We start from the raw sequence: 16494 nt of genomic DNA, 5'->3' as shown, positions 1-16494 counted from the left end.
AGAGGAAGAAGGGAGGGATACAGGGAAAAACAAATGAGGAAATAGGAAAGGAACGTACCTACAAAGGAAGGGTGCGAGATAGGGTGGAGGAGGGAAGGAGCCAGTTGGGTGAGGCGACACATCCAGGAACAACGAGGCAAGGACCGGGAGACATTATCAGAACACGAGAACAGAATTACCTGTAGAACAAATGGAAAAGGAAGGAATAAAGCCAATTAGGAAAATGCAATGAGACTATAAGAAACATCCAAAGCGACAAACAAACCACTAAGCAAACATATTAAGGACCAGCAAAGTGAACATCCGGAGATTAGGAAAACTCAGCTGTAATCACAGCAAGGAAATCAACAAAATCAGAGGGTCATTAGTCAACCAGCAGAGGAGGAAGGACCGGAGGCATCCATAGCAGATGATCTGTGCGCGTTGATGAAGCTCTGCAAGCGCACAGGATCCTCGTAAGTGGTGGTATGATTATTATAGGTTACTTTAAAGAGGCAAGGGTGGTAGAGGCCATATCGCGCCCCCATCGCCCGTAGATCATTCCGGAATCCTAGAAAAGCCTTGCGGCGATTAGCAGTAGCCTTGGCATAGTCCTGAGCGAAGAACAGGGACGAACCAGACCAAGTGAGATGTGGAAGGGACTTGGCCGCTGTCAAAACCATCAGGAGATCTGTATATTCCAGGAAATAAAGGATGACACCTCTAGGTTTTTGTGAAGAGGAAGCAGAGGAAGACGGCCGACCCAGCCGATGGGCACGCTGGATGTTGAGGGATTTGTCTTGTGGCAAGTGCAGGACCTTGGGGAGGAACGACTTGAAGAAAGCGATTGGGTCAGACCCCTCTGATCCCTCAGCTAGGCCGTAAATCCGAAGGTTGTTGCGCCTATTCCTGTTTTCCAACTGCTCCACATGTTGCTGTAGGTCCGAGACTTGAGATTTTAAGGTTGAGACAACCGAGGAGGTCTCTTTAAGTGACTGAACAGAATTTTCAACTGAAGTAACCCTTGTTTCCATTTGTGACCAGTTATCTGTGAGGACCTGAAGCTTGAGGTTGGTCTCTTCCATAAAAGGACGCAGGGATCTTATTTCTTCTAGCAATAATTCCATGGATACTGACCCTGGATGCTTTGGGGGTGAAAGAGAATTTGACTTGAGCCGTTTCGTATTAGATTTAGAAGTGTCCTGCGCAATTCTGGAAGGATCCATTGGCGTATCCGAGACCGATAAGGTAAGGGAGTCCTCCAACTGTGAAAAGGCAGAGAAAACCTTGGAATTCTTCACGATGCGAAGTTTGGTCGAGCGAGGCAGATGCGACATTGACTTGAGTCTGCCCATGCGTCAATCCGTAAGAGTAGTAGCCCAGTCAAGTGCAGAAGAGCAAAGTGTGGAGAACACCAGACTTGATACAGCAGGCAGGTAAGAGTGATTGAAGTACAATGTGAGGGCGCACAATCTACTCCAGATAACGCAAGTGATGTTGTCACCAGGGCACTGAACATAAGGTCCGTGCACTATACCACAAAAAACCTCCCTCTGAAATAGTTCCGGTCAAACTGTCGTGAGGCCTCCTGATGGGTTATGGAACATCCGAGTAAAACCATACATGAGCGATTTCTAAATGCAGAGTGCGACGAGGCTGCCGACTAGAGCTGACGAAGAGAAAAAAAAACAAAAAAACACAGCAGGGTGCACTCCCCACATGCTCCTAGTGACTAAGAACTTGAGGGATAAAATGTGAGGTAAAAAATAAGCGCCAGTGCAGTCAGTGCAAAGTCATCATTGATGTAGGAAACATCGCTATGTTATTAACGTGGCGCGGTTGCAACAGTTGAGATAAGAAGTGTTATAAGTACTGGTCCAGTCAGGGGTTTACAAGGAGGCGACCCAATCAAAAAAAAAAAAAAAAAAATGAGTTGCAACACATGCTGGATGTTCAGAGTATAAGCGCCAGTGCCACAGCATCAGTAAAGTTGAAAGGCGAAAGTGCTTCACCGACGATTAATTTGACAGCGCGACATCAACAATGTAACGCGCGTCAGTCAGGAAAGTTAAAATGGCGGCCATCATGGTAGAGGAAAGTCCGTCAAAACTTACGAGAGGAATTATAGGGGTCACAAACATGAATAAAGATCTTCAACAGCACCAGCAGGGTCGGGGCAGGTTCCGACGCATCGCCGACTTCGTTCTTCCGTGCTACGAGAGTGGAAACATGCTGGTCTCTCGGAGTTGCCCCGGAGCCTCAGGAGAACGCCGCCATCACCCGCAGGCATCAAGCCACGCCCCCCGCATGTATCACTCATAACCTGTGTGTTTTGTAATGTAACTGTCTGTTTTAGAGATGATGGTAGTACTCTACGTTTGAACTGTGTGTCTCTTGTGGTGAGTGCCCGCGTACGTGTGTATAGATTGACTGTAACCTCTCTGCACTCCGCACTCAGGGCTCAAAGGAGCTGCACACAGCTCTAGGGCAAGACGAACACAGTAACATGAGTTTCGAGCTCACTAGAAATGCGATGAATATGTTTGCCCTTTGCCTATTTATTTAAGCTCGGTTGGGGATATTTTCTTAGCCGTGAGCATTTTGGTGACTCTCTGGTGCCCTGCTTTGGAAAATCAGTCTCTATGGTGCATCCAACCAGGCCCGAATTCTTCTGCTCTTGCAGATTGGTTTTCTGTATGTTCAACAGTGTATTTGTCATATTTTTGCCAGGATCTTTCTCAAACCAGCACTAAGGTGTACAGTATTTCACTGACTGGCGGCATTGATGATCAGGTGTGATGTAGAGGTTTCATATGCTTCTCATTTCCTTGTTAATAAATGCTGTTCATGGTGCATTGCTGATGGCAATCTGCTCTTACCTTGTGCTGCTCACATGGTTAGACTGTGTTACTATGCCCACTTATAGGCTCTCGCTTGGAGGCAGTGAGTTCTGAAGGGAAGCAGATCGACTGCCATACAGCACTTCATGTCTATGGATCTGGAGGATCAAGAAAAAGATGGAGATGCAGTGTAACTCTCTCTGTTCTTCATTCGTAACCACCCTAGGCCTTGGAAGATGGAGGCAGCGCAGAAGACTGCTCTCATGAAGATTCACAGGCTCCAAACTGTTTGGGGAGCCATTGAAGGCTTTGATAAAGGAGACTGGGGTGTACAAAAAGTTGTTGGCTCCAGTTCCCTCATCTCAGAAGGGAAGGTTTGCTGGTTTTCAACAGGCTTTGGGGCAGGCCTTTCAGTCTTAAATGGCCTCCAAGCACTTTCGTGTTAGGGGACATGCCCGGGGTGTCCCTTCCTTCCACAAGTCCTGTGGTCAGCATGGTCTCTCAGGTGCTTCAGGTCCTTCCAAATCATGATAGTGCGAGGGTTTCGGAGGGGGCTCCGGTTGAGGGTCGCCTCAGGTCTTTTTTTCCAGTCTGGGTGGAGTTCGTCATACAGAATTTCAAGCTGGGATATCAGATCAAATTTCGGGAGCGTGTTTGTAGAGTGGTGGTGAAAGGGGCGTGACTTCTAAGTCCTCTCAGCAATTCCGCTAACTGGGACTTACTGGAGGTAACAGAAGGAGTTCCTGGACCCCAAGGACAGAAGGGGTTCCTGGACCCCAAGGACCCTCAGCATCCAAGGGGACTTTATCCCCCAACCGCCAGTGCGTCTGGAGGTGCGTTTGCAGAGTGGTGGTGAAGGGGATGTGCCCTCAGGCGACTTGCAAGAGGTTTTTACAAAAATCTTTTTTTAAGGGAGGGGTGCTGCATGGCCCCCTTCCCTGGACCATTTTCCCTTTTGGAGACCCTATCCCCCTGGGCCAGGCCTTTTTTCAATAGATGAGGGGGGGCTACCCAGGCCGATTTCAGCCCCAGGGACCCCAACTCCTGGGGCCCTGCCCGGCCTTTATTGATTTTATTTTATTTTTTTAAATAATAATGGGAGGGGAGGCACGCAGGCCTCCTTCCAGACCGATTTCCGCCCTGTGGACCCATCCCCCCGGGCCTGTCACTTTTTTCCACCTTTTTAAAACACAGAAGAGAGGGGGACCACATGGCCCCCCTCTTTGGCTGGTTTTGGAACCCGGGGACCTCTTCCCCCGGGGCCCAGCCTCTCCCCTAGGGACAATGGTGAGAGCCTCAAGGCCCCTTCGGTTCCTGTCAGCTGCCCGTGTCCTGCGTGAAGCAGCATTGCTTTTGGACGGAGGAAGCTGCAAACATGCAGATCCCCCGCCCAAAAGCAATTCTGCTCCTCTTCTTGCAAGCAAGAGCATTTTACATGCTCTCGCTTGCACGACGCGGAGCAGTGTTAGCTTTGGCTTGGCAGGAGCCGTGCTCCAGCCAAGTCATAGGAAATTACAACGTCCCAGGGGTGGGTACCCCAGGACATTTCTGGAGCCGGCCTCCATGAGAGTGGTCACGGGACCGCCCCTCCTTTATTTATATTTGTCCTGTGGAGGTGGTGGTCCCTGTGGATGCGGAGGGACAGTGAGGCCCCCTCATTCTTTTTTGTTAAACCCCCAGGGAGGTGGCAGTTCCTAGGGCTGCAGGGGGTCCGAGTGGCATCCCAGCATTATTTTTAATTAAACGCAGGGCTGCGTGGGAGTCCGTGTGGCCCCCACTTTATTTCTGAGTAAAGCCCCAGGTAGTTGGTGGTCCCCAGGTCTGGGAGGTCCAAAAGGCCTCCCCATTTATAAAGATATAAGCTACGGGGAGGTGTTGGTCCCTGTGGTAGCAGGGGAGGCCGTATGGTCCTCCCTGCATTTTGTTAAAAAAGCTCCATGGAGGTGGTGGCCTCCAGAGCAATATTAAGTACTAGGAGGAGGGCCTGTGCACCCCCTCCCTTATTAAAATAGTCCCAATGGGACCTGGCACACCCAAGGGCCAATTAAAAAAAGTAACACATTTGTTTGCCGGGGGGGGGGGGGTCCCAGTGAGACCACCCAAAGAGTTCTAGGGGGTCAGGGTGTTTCTAACCTGCCCCCTTTTTTGTTGTTGGATATTTTTGGGTGGAACTTGGTTCAACTGAGTCCCAAGATGGCTGCCATCATTTCCTGGTTGAAGTGTTGGCAGTCAATCCAATTTAAGTAGGGTTTCATTAGGCTGTTGGGCTCCAAGATATCTATATTTTTAAAACTTAAATATCTCTGAAACTTCTGAATGGATTCACATCAAATCACAAAAAGCATGCTTTCTGGCCCAACATCTAGCATTCTGCCAAATTTAGTGTAATTCCGTTCCGAGGTTGGGGCTGTAGTCGTGTTAAAAAAATAAAAAATTCCCATAGACATAACATGGGTAAAAAGCATTTTGGGACCCCCCCTCTTTTCTCGACTCCTGCTTGATGGATCACTCCAAAAGGTTTGACACACCACTTGAACCAAAAAGGGGAAGCTTAGTAAACATTCCGTGAAGATTCGTCAAGCGGTGCCAAAGTTATTGACAAAGCAAAAAATGCTCTTCCTACTGAAACTTTGGTCCTAACTATAACTACCTACTGGCGAGCGCCAGTAGGTAATATATATATTTGTATATAAATATATATATATGGACTAAGCCATCCTGTCTGGTGGTATTCAGGTGATCAATTTTAGTAAAGATTTGGACTACTTTATCTAGAAAAAGCTGACTAGTGTGTTGCAGAACACTTGACAACTATTGGTAATTTGGTAATGTGTTCTAGGGACTGAGGAGAGTTCGGACACTACCTGAAAAAGTTTTTTCCTTGAGTAGTGCTTTATACTTCTCCATAAATATTTTGTACTTAGCTTTTTTCCTCCAAATTCGCTCTTGTGTTCTACAGACTTGATTCTGTAATGTTTTTGGTAAACCAGGGGCCTGAAGGTTTACTTCTCCTTGAGTGCGAGACTCTGAGCGGACCTGAAATAGATATAGCTGAGTTACCCATTAAGTATATTTCGGGGTGGCACATTCCATATTTTCAACATATGTAGGCAATGAATCAGCTAGTATTTGTTTAGGTAAGCCTGCCTGTACTTTATTCCAAACCCGGGTTTTGAAGGTGCAGTGGGGGGGCTTTTGAGAGGGTGCCCTTAGATAATACCACATAATGGCGAAGCTAACTGCAAGGAGTAAATTATTATCATTTGAGGGTTGTTAGCAAACAGTCAATCAAGTTTATGGCCAACTAAGTGCGTCAGCTCACGAACTACGTGGGACAGGCCAAAATCACCAAGAGTCTCGGTAAGGACCATCATATCTTTGTCAGCATTGTTCTCTAATTGAAAGTTGAAATCCCCATGCACTGTGATATCTTTTGCGTATAAACCTTTCTCTAAGAGGGCCCTTATTTTCTGTATAAAGATGTCCCTGGGACCAGGATGGTGATAGATTATTATTCCTCTGACTGGTTGTGTTTTGGAGTGTTCCATATAGAACTTAAGTGCCTCACATTCTTTGAGTTATGCTTGTTTAATGATGATAGAAATGGTAGCCCTGTGGATCATGGCTAATCCTCCGCCACGTTTCAGTGGTCTATTCACTCAATGTATAACATAGTTTGGCAAGGCTGCTGCCGCTGGATAGGGCCAGCTTGATCTACCTAAGTTTAAGTGACCCAAACTATGTCTAGCTGGTGTCTAGCCATAAATTCTACAAATTCCAGCTGGTGTTTTACCAGCGACCTCGCATTTAGGAGGGCACATATCATTTTGTCATTGGATTTACCAGGTGTTTGAGTGTGAATGATTGGAATGTTGTCCATTGGTTCGCTTCTAGGCAAAGCTTCACACAATACTTATGGGGGCCCAACGATTTGGGTAAGCAATAAGAATTCCCAGTAGGGGGGTATAGAAGACCAGGCATAGGCACCCGGAGATCTTACCTTTGGTGTTCAGAGCCAGGAGCTCTTTCCCAATATATACTATCATCGGTAATAGATGGGGGCCAAAACCGGCACGGGGCTGGCACAGTGCGTAATCTGGATGCAGATGGGCTTGCCTTAGGTGCGAATTTGGTGTGCGGCACGCCTGCTTTGCAGACACACTTCCTGCCTCATTAAATCCCCTTCAAAATGAGGTTGGCCCCTCCTCGTTTAAAATATATATGGGCCTAGGGGATGGTGTCCCCACAGCCATAATAGATTCAGGGAGGGTGACCATGTTGCTACCCTATAAAAAAAATGGCCCTGGGGGATGGGGTACTCAGGGCCTCCTGAGGCTAGGGTATGGCTGAGGAGCACAGCCTCCCTCCCCTTTAAAATAAAAAAAGTTCCTAGGGTAAGGGGTTCCCATGGCCATAGAAAGCTCAAGAAGGGGAGCTACATGTCACCCCTCCCCTTTAAAATTGATACCCTGGGGGAGGGGGTCTGCAGGGACTGATAAAGTTTGGGGAGGAGGGCCATGTGGCCCTCTAACATTTTTAAAATAACGGCCACGGGTATGGGGTCCCCAGGGTATTAAGAGGCTTGGTGAATGGAGCCACGTGCCCCACCACCCCTATAAAAAAAAGGCCCAGGGGGTATAGTGTTCCCAGGGCCTAATAAGGCTCAGGGAGGGAGAGCGCATGTGGAACAAGAAGGCCTAGGGTGTGGGGAAGGGTGTTCCTCTCCTGTGCAAGATGGCCAGGAAGGGTTTCACCTAGACACTTCCTAAGCTTCCAAGCGTAGCCTGAGGGATGTACCTAGCCCTTTCCTGACTTCAGAAATTGTCTACCCTGTCGGTGGTAAATGCAGCATTCACACTTGGCACACTTGGGCCTTTCTGCCCTTTGTTTCACTAGAGAGACTAGATCCAAAACCGGTCTGTCCAATTTAGATAGGATCGCTGACAGAATATCGACGGACAGAATATCGAGCTACAGGAATATCGAGTCTACAATATCGATGAACAGAATATCAACAGCCTATCTCTAAAATGGTAAGTACAAAAATATTGAAACCAAAATATTGTTGTTTAAAATATCCTTGTTTAAAATATCATTTTTTTAAATGTCATAAAAATAATATAAAAATAATTTAATAATAAATATAACTAATAAAAACAGTTAGAATTATTTAAAAATGTTAAAAACTCATAAATGATAAATGTAATATAAAATAAATTAAACATACATATTACATTTTTTATATATATTACCTTAATAATATTAATAAATAATTATTTTATTTAATTCTAAAATGTTAGAAACATAAGACAAGTTATAAATACACATATATATATATATATAAACCTGTAATATAAATATAAAAATAATATGTATATATAATAAATTGAAATATTAATATTTATTCAAATAACATTTTTTTACACTACATTAACTATAAAAGTAGGTAAATGTTGGATAGCGTAGGAGATAAACTTTCTTTTCCCACTACAGAAAGTGCAACAGTAGGGAAAGTGTCAGATAGCGGAGGGGAATAATTTACTATTCCCACTCCAGTGAGTGCAACAGTAAGGAAAGTGTTGGATAGCAAGTGAGTAAAAATTACTATACCAACTCCACCGAGTGCAACAGTAGGGAAAGTGTTGGATAGCGGGAAGATAGAAATTACTATTCCCACTCCAGCGAGTGCAACAGTAGGGAAAGTGTTGGATAGCGGGTTTGTAAAAATTACTATTCCAACTCCAGTGAGTGCAACAGTAGTGGAAGTGTTGGATAGCGGGTATGTAAAAATTACTATTCCCACTCAGTGAGTGCAACAGTAGGGAAAGTGCTGGATAGTGGGTGGGTAAAAATTACTATTTCCACTCCAGTGAGTGCAACAGTAGGGAAAGTGTTGGATAGCTGGTGGGTAAAAATCACTATTTCCACTCCAGCAAGTGCAACAGTAGGGAAATTGTTGGATAGCGGATCGGAATAATGTACTATTTCCACTCCACCAAGTGTAACAGTAGGGAAAGTGTTGGATAGCAGAGGGGAATAATTTAGTATTCCCACTCATGCAAAATAATTAACATTAATTAACAAATAATTAATTTTTCAAAAATAATTTACCTCCCACTATATTCCCCTATAAACATCACCACCAATATTGTAAAATATTACACAATTAAAATAATTATTTAACAATTAATTAATTAACTAATAACAATTAACAAGCAAATTAAAAACAATAAAAAAATTAATTAGTTCACACAATTAACACTGTAAAATAAATATTGTATATCCTACTCCCCTATCAATCCTCAACCAACTGATAAAAATTAACCAATTAATATATTTACCAATGTTTTATTAATAATTAATATCCAATTAATAATATATGTTACATTTTTAACACAATTAACAATACAAAATATTAATTACATAAATATTAATTAATAAACATAATAATTAAATAATTATAATTAAATTACTTCCCACCCTATTCCCCTATAAACCCACAACCCGCTACGGAACTAAAACACAATATTTATGTGTTTTTTTTTAAATGAATACCTTCCAAAAATTATTAATAAATATATTATAATTAAATTACTTCCCACCCTATTCCCGTATAAACCCACAACCCGCTACGGAACTAAAATACGCAAAAACAATTAACATAAAATTAGGTACTTGTAAAAAATTCAAACATACATTACAAAAATAAGCTATACTTTTAACATATATACTAACATACAAAACACTAAAATAAAAATCGATATTATTAACAACGATATTTTTACTAACGATATTACTAACATCGATAATAATTAAAACGATATTTCTTACCTGCATGTCGATATTCTGGTAGACGACATTCTTGATGGTCGATATTCTGTCATATCGATATTTAAATATCGATATAATAGTATATCGATATTTAGACATCGATATTATGTCTGCATACCGAGCACAACAGTTGTTTATTAATTCAGTATACATTAACAATGACATATAACTGCCACACAGGCCTTTCTAATAGGTTTAGGGGCATGGAATAGTCTGAATTGTCACACTTGTAGGAGTGCGATGATTAGTAGTTGTGCTGGTATGGTAATTGACAGTGCTGGCAGGGGCAATGTGGTGGTGCAAGTTGCAGTGGCCATCTGACAATGGGCCTGACACTTATTTTTACAAATTAAGCACTGCCTTTTTTGCTTTCCAGCTGACCAGACCCAACTGAACATGACCTGGTCCCCTTTGCGGGCCTCTGTGGGAGTGATCCTGACCCTCAAGTGCTGCCCTCAAGGTCCTGTACTTGGTTGGAGTTAGAGTGTTCTTTCCTCTGTTCAACTAAAGGTTTCACCTGATCAGACGCAGCACAGCTTGAAAAATGCAGGGACTTAGATGGCACCACCTCACTCCTTTTGATTGACAGCATCACTGGATCCGACACAGAATGATGGAAAATGCCCCATGACTCCCGATCCCAGCACCTCTCAGCTCCTGATCGGCAGCTTCACCAGATCTGATGCAGAACAGCACAGGATTATGCAGGACCTTACATCACAGCACCATGCAGTCTCTGAACGACAGCCTCACCAAATCTGAGACAGAAAGGCACAGGATGATGTAGGGCCTCGCATCACTGTACCTCGCAGCTTCGGATCAATGACTACACCAGATCTGATGCAGCACGTTGTAGAGCCTCAAAGAGCAGCACCGCTCAGACCCTTCACCAACAACAAAAGGAACCACTTCAGAGGGCCGCTTCTGGACCTTTACCCCACCAGCGGTCAATTGCTGTTGGCTTGAACTTTTGACTGTGTCTCTCGGTCCAGTGCATCTAGATATGCACAGTTGGTGGCTAGGCACTATTTTTACCTTAAACTTTAAAATTCTTAACTTTAATTTGTCTAATTGGGTTTTTGTCATTGTGGTATTATTTTTAAAATGAAATATCCTCTATTTTTTTTAATTGGTTTGGAATTGTTCTTGTGTTGTGTTTTTACTTTATTGCTGGATACATACTTTCACATTACCTCTCAGTTAAGCCTGCCTTATTTGTGCAAAGCTAACTGAGGGTTAAGCGCAGGTCTATTTAGTCACTTTTGTGTTCACCCTGACACGGATTATGAATATTATTTGAGGTGTGTTCTAATTCCCCCTCAACTAATAACCAGTTGATAGACAGACAGACAGACAGACAGACAGACAGACAGACAGACAGACAGACAGACAGACAGACAGATAGATAGATAGATAGATAGATAGATAGATAGATAGATATGATTCAAAATATTCTTAGATACACCGTGAACTAGATGACGACCAACTCTCTGAAGGTCAATCCAGACAAAACAGAGGTCCTGGTCATCCCCGTGAAGTCAAACCCCTGGAGTGACCGGATCTGGCCCCAAGAGCTTGGCACAACCCCCATGCCGGCACGGGCGTAAAAAGTCTGGGCATCAAGATAGATGCTGACCTCTCCATGTCCAACCAAGTCGCGACCGTAACCGGTACATGCACTGGCCTGCTGAAACAGTTACGGAGACTTGCCCCCCTCCTTTCGACCGCAGCTCTACAGATGATAGTATCAGCTACCATCCTATCCAGATTAGACTACGGGAATGCCCTACATCGGTCTACCGGAAAAACTCACCCACAAATTAAAGGTGACCATGAACGATGCAGCCAGGCTGATCTTCAGGCTTCCCAGAAGGGCGCAAGCGGCCTCTCTCCTGTGCAAGCTTCACTGGCTCCCAATCAAGCAGAGGGCCAAATTCAAGGGCCTTTGTATTGCCACAAAGCAATCTACGGCCAGGCCCCGGCCTACATTAAAGAGCGTCTTCAAAACTATGTACTGGGCCGGAAACTCCGGTCCGCCGAGAACTGCCTGCTGGCAGTCCCCCGGTTCAATATGGTATCCAAGAGAGGTAGAGCTCTCTGTAATGCTCCCGCAAATCTGGAATAAACTGCCCAATGGTCTCCGAAAGGAATGCGCTCTCCTCCCTTTTAGGAAACGCCTTAAAACGCTCTTGTTCAGGGAGGCTTTGGACACAATATAACCATCTGTAACGCGTGTTCCTGGGGACTGCAGTCGGTAAGATAGATAGATAGATAGATAGATAGATAGATAGATAGAAACAGAACATTGTCTATACAAGCACGACATACAATAGCACGGAAAACGAACTAGAAAGTGTTAGAAGTGTTAATGACAACTTAATAGATTTAGCTATGCAGCGCAGGACTTCCTACTTGCTGCTTAATAATACTTAATAATACTTCCCAAAGGGTACATTGATTTACACATTATATTGATTATTGATCTATTCAGCATTAGTCATTTAGTACATGTATTTCACTGCTGGTTGAGACAAGAGCTGCCTCAAAGCAAGCTAAAAATTCATTAGCAAATGTCGTGGAAACTAAAAGATGATAACATTTCACTGCTCACTGCAGCACGGCGATGCCAGATTGACTACGAAGATGTCGATGCAACCGTAGACGTGTTAGAGTATTTTCTCAAAGGAACATCATTTTGAAAATCAGATTTATGCTCAACGTATTACTTTATCTTTATCTCTCAGACAGTATTACAGTAATTTGTGAAATGTTCTTTTTGGCTGACGAAAATGACTGTGAACTGCCTTACCTATTGGAGACAAAATAAACCTGATAATTTACACCAAGAATGCACTTTAGAAATACTGCCTCTTATAGAAGTTAGGTTATCTTGCAGATAGCTTTAGCTGTGTCATGGAGGACCTATTGTCAAAATGTAAACAAGGATTGGCAAAAGCAAATAGGTCTCGCCTATTATAACAAGCCATAGGGACAAAATAAACTTGCACTGTGTTAATATACACCAAAAATGCGCTTCTATTGCGAATTAAAACTAGTTACGCTCACATTTTTAGGTCTTTCTTAGTGTCTACAATGTAAACAAACATTGGCAAAGATAATATTTTTGTCTTTAATAATGAGGCATAGAGCAATTGGATTTGTCAACACAATTTTATATTGCGCAAAGAAAATTTTAGTATGGTCACTGGTGCATCAGTATGAATGTGCACACATGAGTGGCCATCTTGGAATGGTCTTGTGTCTTAAAAAGCTTTTCAAAATTTCTGCCTGAGGATATGCATGCATATAAAATAAGCGAATGGTCTGGTAGCCCTGTGCAGATGCCGGATCGCAATAAAAAGACATCACTCAGTGTTCTCAGTTTTGGAGTGAATTTAATCACAGGAGAGAATCATTTGATAATCTTCCTCAAGTCAATTTGATGAATTCCTTTATTATTACTTCTTTCATAGCATCTGACTTATTACAAGTGTTAACAAGCATTTGCAATGCAATCGGTTTCGCCTTTGGGACCTTATATGTATTTAGCTATGTGGCACATTAGCCTGGGTGCTGAAACATCTTCTGTTCTTTAACATGGAGGAAAAGTAAACCCCAAATTGCGTGACATGCCAGATATGGGAACACATGGAGAGAAATATAGCCTTTCAGCGGGAAATGGTATAGTCCAGAGCTCTGTTTTTAATATAAAATCAGGGCCTTCGGTGGTCATATCACTGAAAATACAAGATTTGAAAAAAATATTATTGTCTACGGGTGATCGTGGACGACAATTTCTATGGACTGGAATCTAGAGAATGCTAAAGTGATTCTGGTATTTTACTGACCTCTGCTGGTCGTTTTCTATCAAGAAAGTTAAATAGGGGCAGTTGCCAGAAAAATTAAAAAAAGAAAGTCCCTCAGCAGAAAGCAAATTTGGTATTTTACTGACCTCTACTAGTCGTTTTCTTTCAAGACTGTTAAATTGAGGCAGTTGAACAAGCAGAAAGCAATTCTGGTAGTTTACTGGCCTCTACTGGTCGTTTTCTATCAAGACAGTTGAATAGAGGCAGTTGAACAGAAAAAAAAGCGAAAGTAGACAAGTCCTAGGGCTGATCTCCAGAGCCCAGAAAGTACATACACATATAAACAAGCATTTGCAATGCAATGCAATCGGTCTCGCCTTTGGGACCTTATATGTATTTAGCTATGCAGCACATTAGCTTGGATGCTAAAACATCTACTGTTCTTTAACATGGAGGGAAACCAAACTTCAGTTTAAATCATTTTGCTAAGACATACAAGAAACTATCTGAGAAAGGGCATTGGAAGAGAGGTTAACTACAAGCGAGTGGCAAAGTAAATGGTGTTTATCTTGCTTTCAGTAATAATGAAAAGTTCAGTGATTCACGTTATTAAAGCACAGGTTATAATTAACATAAAATGTTACTCAAACTAGTCTAGTTGGCTGTTTTAACTATACTGTCTGAAATAAGCACTGATGTACAGAAGGGCATATGTGCCCAACTGCTATCATGGGTTTAAAAGGAGGTAAAGACAGTTAAAACCAATACATCTCAATTACCTTAAGCAGCCTAAAAGCCTTGTGTTAGCTGTGGCTAATAAATTATAGGTACCACAATCAAAGGACCTCATGCCCTTCCTGTGGAAGCTCAAGGTACGACTAACCAGATTGGTTACAAACCTCCCATTGAACAGGTGAAGACTTTAACAGATACGTGTTTCAGAGTGTGATAGAGTACACTATAAATCATCGCAAACTGACACTTGCTTTCTCACCTGATTCCTTCATGGTGTGGGTCAAATCCAAATACTTTGGCTCCTCTTCGTTGACAGTGTTGTTGTGCCTGAATTGTGTCAAACTCACCCTGGCCCCACCAGAAGCTTGAATATGCAGGGGCAAGAAAGACAGTTCTGACCCCAGCTCTAGTATCACCTGCCCCTGTACAGACCCGCCTTCTGCGTACCCTGACCTCCCCGTATCCTCCAGAAAAGGACCGTGAAGGTCTTCAAAATGGCCTGAGGGCACCTTGGATAGTGGGAACTAAGGTGAATGAGAGACAACAGATAAGTGAAGAGCAACAGATATAAAAGTGCAATGACGCTATGAATAATAACCAGAAAAACAAGACAAGAAAATTAGAACTCTATGAATAAAAATTAGGGAACTAGAAATAAGGCACGGAGTGATCATTACAACATAAAGGCCACAGTGGGAGCACCGAAAATATAAAAGGAAGATTAGGAATGCAGAAAAATAACAGAGCAGGCAGGAAACTATATATAGGTTTAGAAAAAGTGACAATCTACAAACAAATATAAATGCAGAAATTCAAAAAGTACTGGAGTTAGAAAAAGGAGCTTAGAAGTATTACAATACTATAAATAGAAAGGGGCAATGAATAGGCGAAGGGCTCCAAACGGGTGACGAGCAATAAGTTCAACGACAGCAAAAGGTTCCGAATCATGAACGGGCACAGGGACTCGAACATAAAAAGGACAGAGAGGTGACACACAAGGAAAATAATTAAGCAATTTGAATCTGAAAATTTAACTGGAAATAAGCTGGGGCGATTGAAATACAAATATGAAGAAGTGGTCAAAAATAAAAAAGAACTAAAAAATGGATAGGTAGGCACATAGAAAGAAATGAGTTAGGCTAGAAATAGAAAAACTCACTGAGGCCACAGAAAATAGACAGGCGCTGTATGTCGGTAGCTTGCCCACTGTAAAGGGAGATCAGGGGGACCTGCTGCGCCCCCAATTGAGGATCCCCTTATGACAGGAGCACTTTGAACATCCTGAGCCAATGGAAGTGCTGTGGCTGCTCCTCATGCAGGTATGTAACCCCTTGCAGCGCTGCTGATGGCTCGGTTTATCATGTGGAGTTACATGGGGGCTCATTTGTTTGGCTGGGGCACCAGGCTAAACAGAGGTCCACCGAGGCGCCGCCTGTCGACCACTGGCGTAACCCAGAGAATGAAGTCGCGAGATACACCAAAGTACACTCGCTACAAAACACAAAGCCAATCAGATTCGTCGATGAACAATATGGCGCAAAAAAATTCCTTTAGAACCGTCTCATATAAAGGAAATGTTATGGAACCTCGGGCACTCTCTTCTTCAAGACCGTTAATAACAGCCATAAAGAAAACGTCAATTAATGATCAGTCATCCTGCATGTCTTTTCCTACATCATAATACTGTTAGGTTTACACTTCAAATTCAGAGCACATTCACTTATGTTAGAATTGAAACGTAAAATTCCCATATTACTCGTATTTTGCCCAATATTATGTTAGCATTATATAGCGAAATCATTATATATGCATACTGTATGTATACCCAATTAGTATATGCAGATGATGCGTTTGTTAGGTTGACAATTGTGTCATCATTTTAGTTCTCGAGGATTATAATCGAAACTGTTACTTGCTCATTTACGAGAAATGGTCCTTGGTAAGTTTCGTTTCTCCAATGCTAAATTTTGCTCATTAACGTATGCCTTTTCTGTTACATAGAGGCTCTCTCCCACCTGTCTAAAGGGGAGGATAGGCCAGACGACCTTGGATAGTAGATAACTTGTACCAGGCTGCGGAATTGAAACTTCTGTTCTGTATCCCCATTGTATTCTGACAGCTACCAGTGTTCTTCCTTAGTAGGCAGGTCTTTGTGGGCTCCGCAACATACATAATGTAACTTTATGCTTACTAGAGTCAGTCCCTCATAGGAGGCTGGTCAGATTGGACTCCTCTGCAGTGTATTTTTGTGAATAAACTAATTTGCTTGTATTCTCTACTGCGTCATCGACTCTTTATTAGTG

At 42.9% G+C, this 16494-nt stretch overlaps 1 long non-coding RNA gene across 4 annotated transcripts in view; it reads left to right on the top strand.

Annotated features, from left to right (window-relative positions):
* LOC146860214 (uncharacterized) overlaps positions 1–16494 on the top strand; it is a 111657-nt gene that overhangs the window by 68377 nt on the left and 26786 nt on the right. The window contains exon 5 of one of the 4 annotated variants that reach the window (XR_014978805.1): positions 10027–12494. The exons of the other annotated variants lie outside the window; for them this stretch is intronic. This is a non-coding gene — a long non-coding RNA (uncharacterized LOC146860214). Of the gene's footprint in view, positions 1–10026; positions 12495–16494 lie in introns of those variants that run through there. 4 annotated transcript variants of the gene reach the window in all.

The sequence above is a fragment of the Triturus cristatus genome, chromosome 3_1 (genome assembly GCF_964204655.1).
Source record: "Triturus cristatus chromosome 3_1, aTriCri1.1, whole genome shotgun sequence".
NCBI classification, from domain to species: Eukaryota; Metazoa; Chordata; class Amphibia; order Caudata; family Salamandridae; genus Triturus; species Triturus cristatus.
This window is presented reverse-complemented; position numbering and strand designations above follow the sequence as displayed.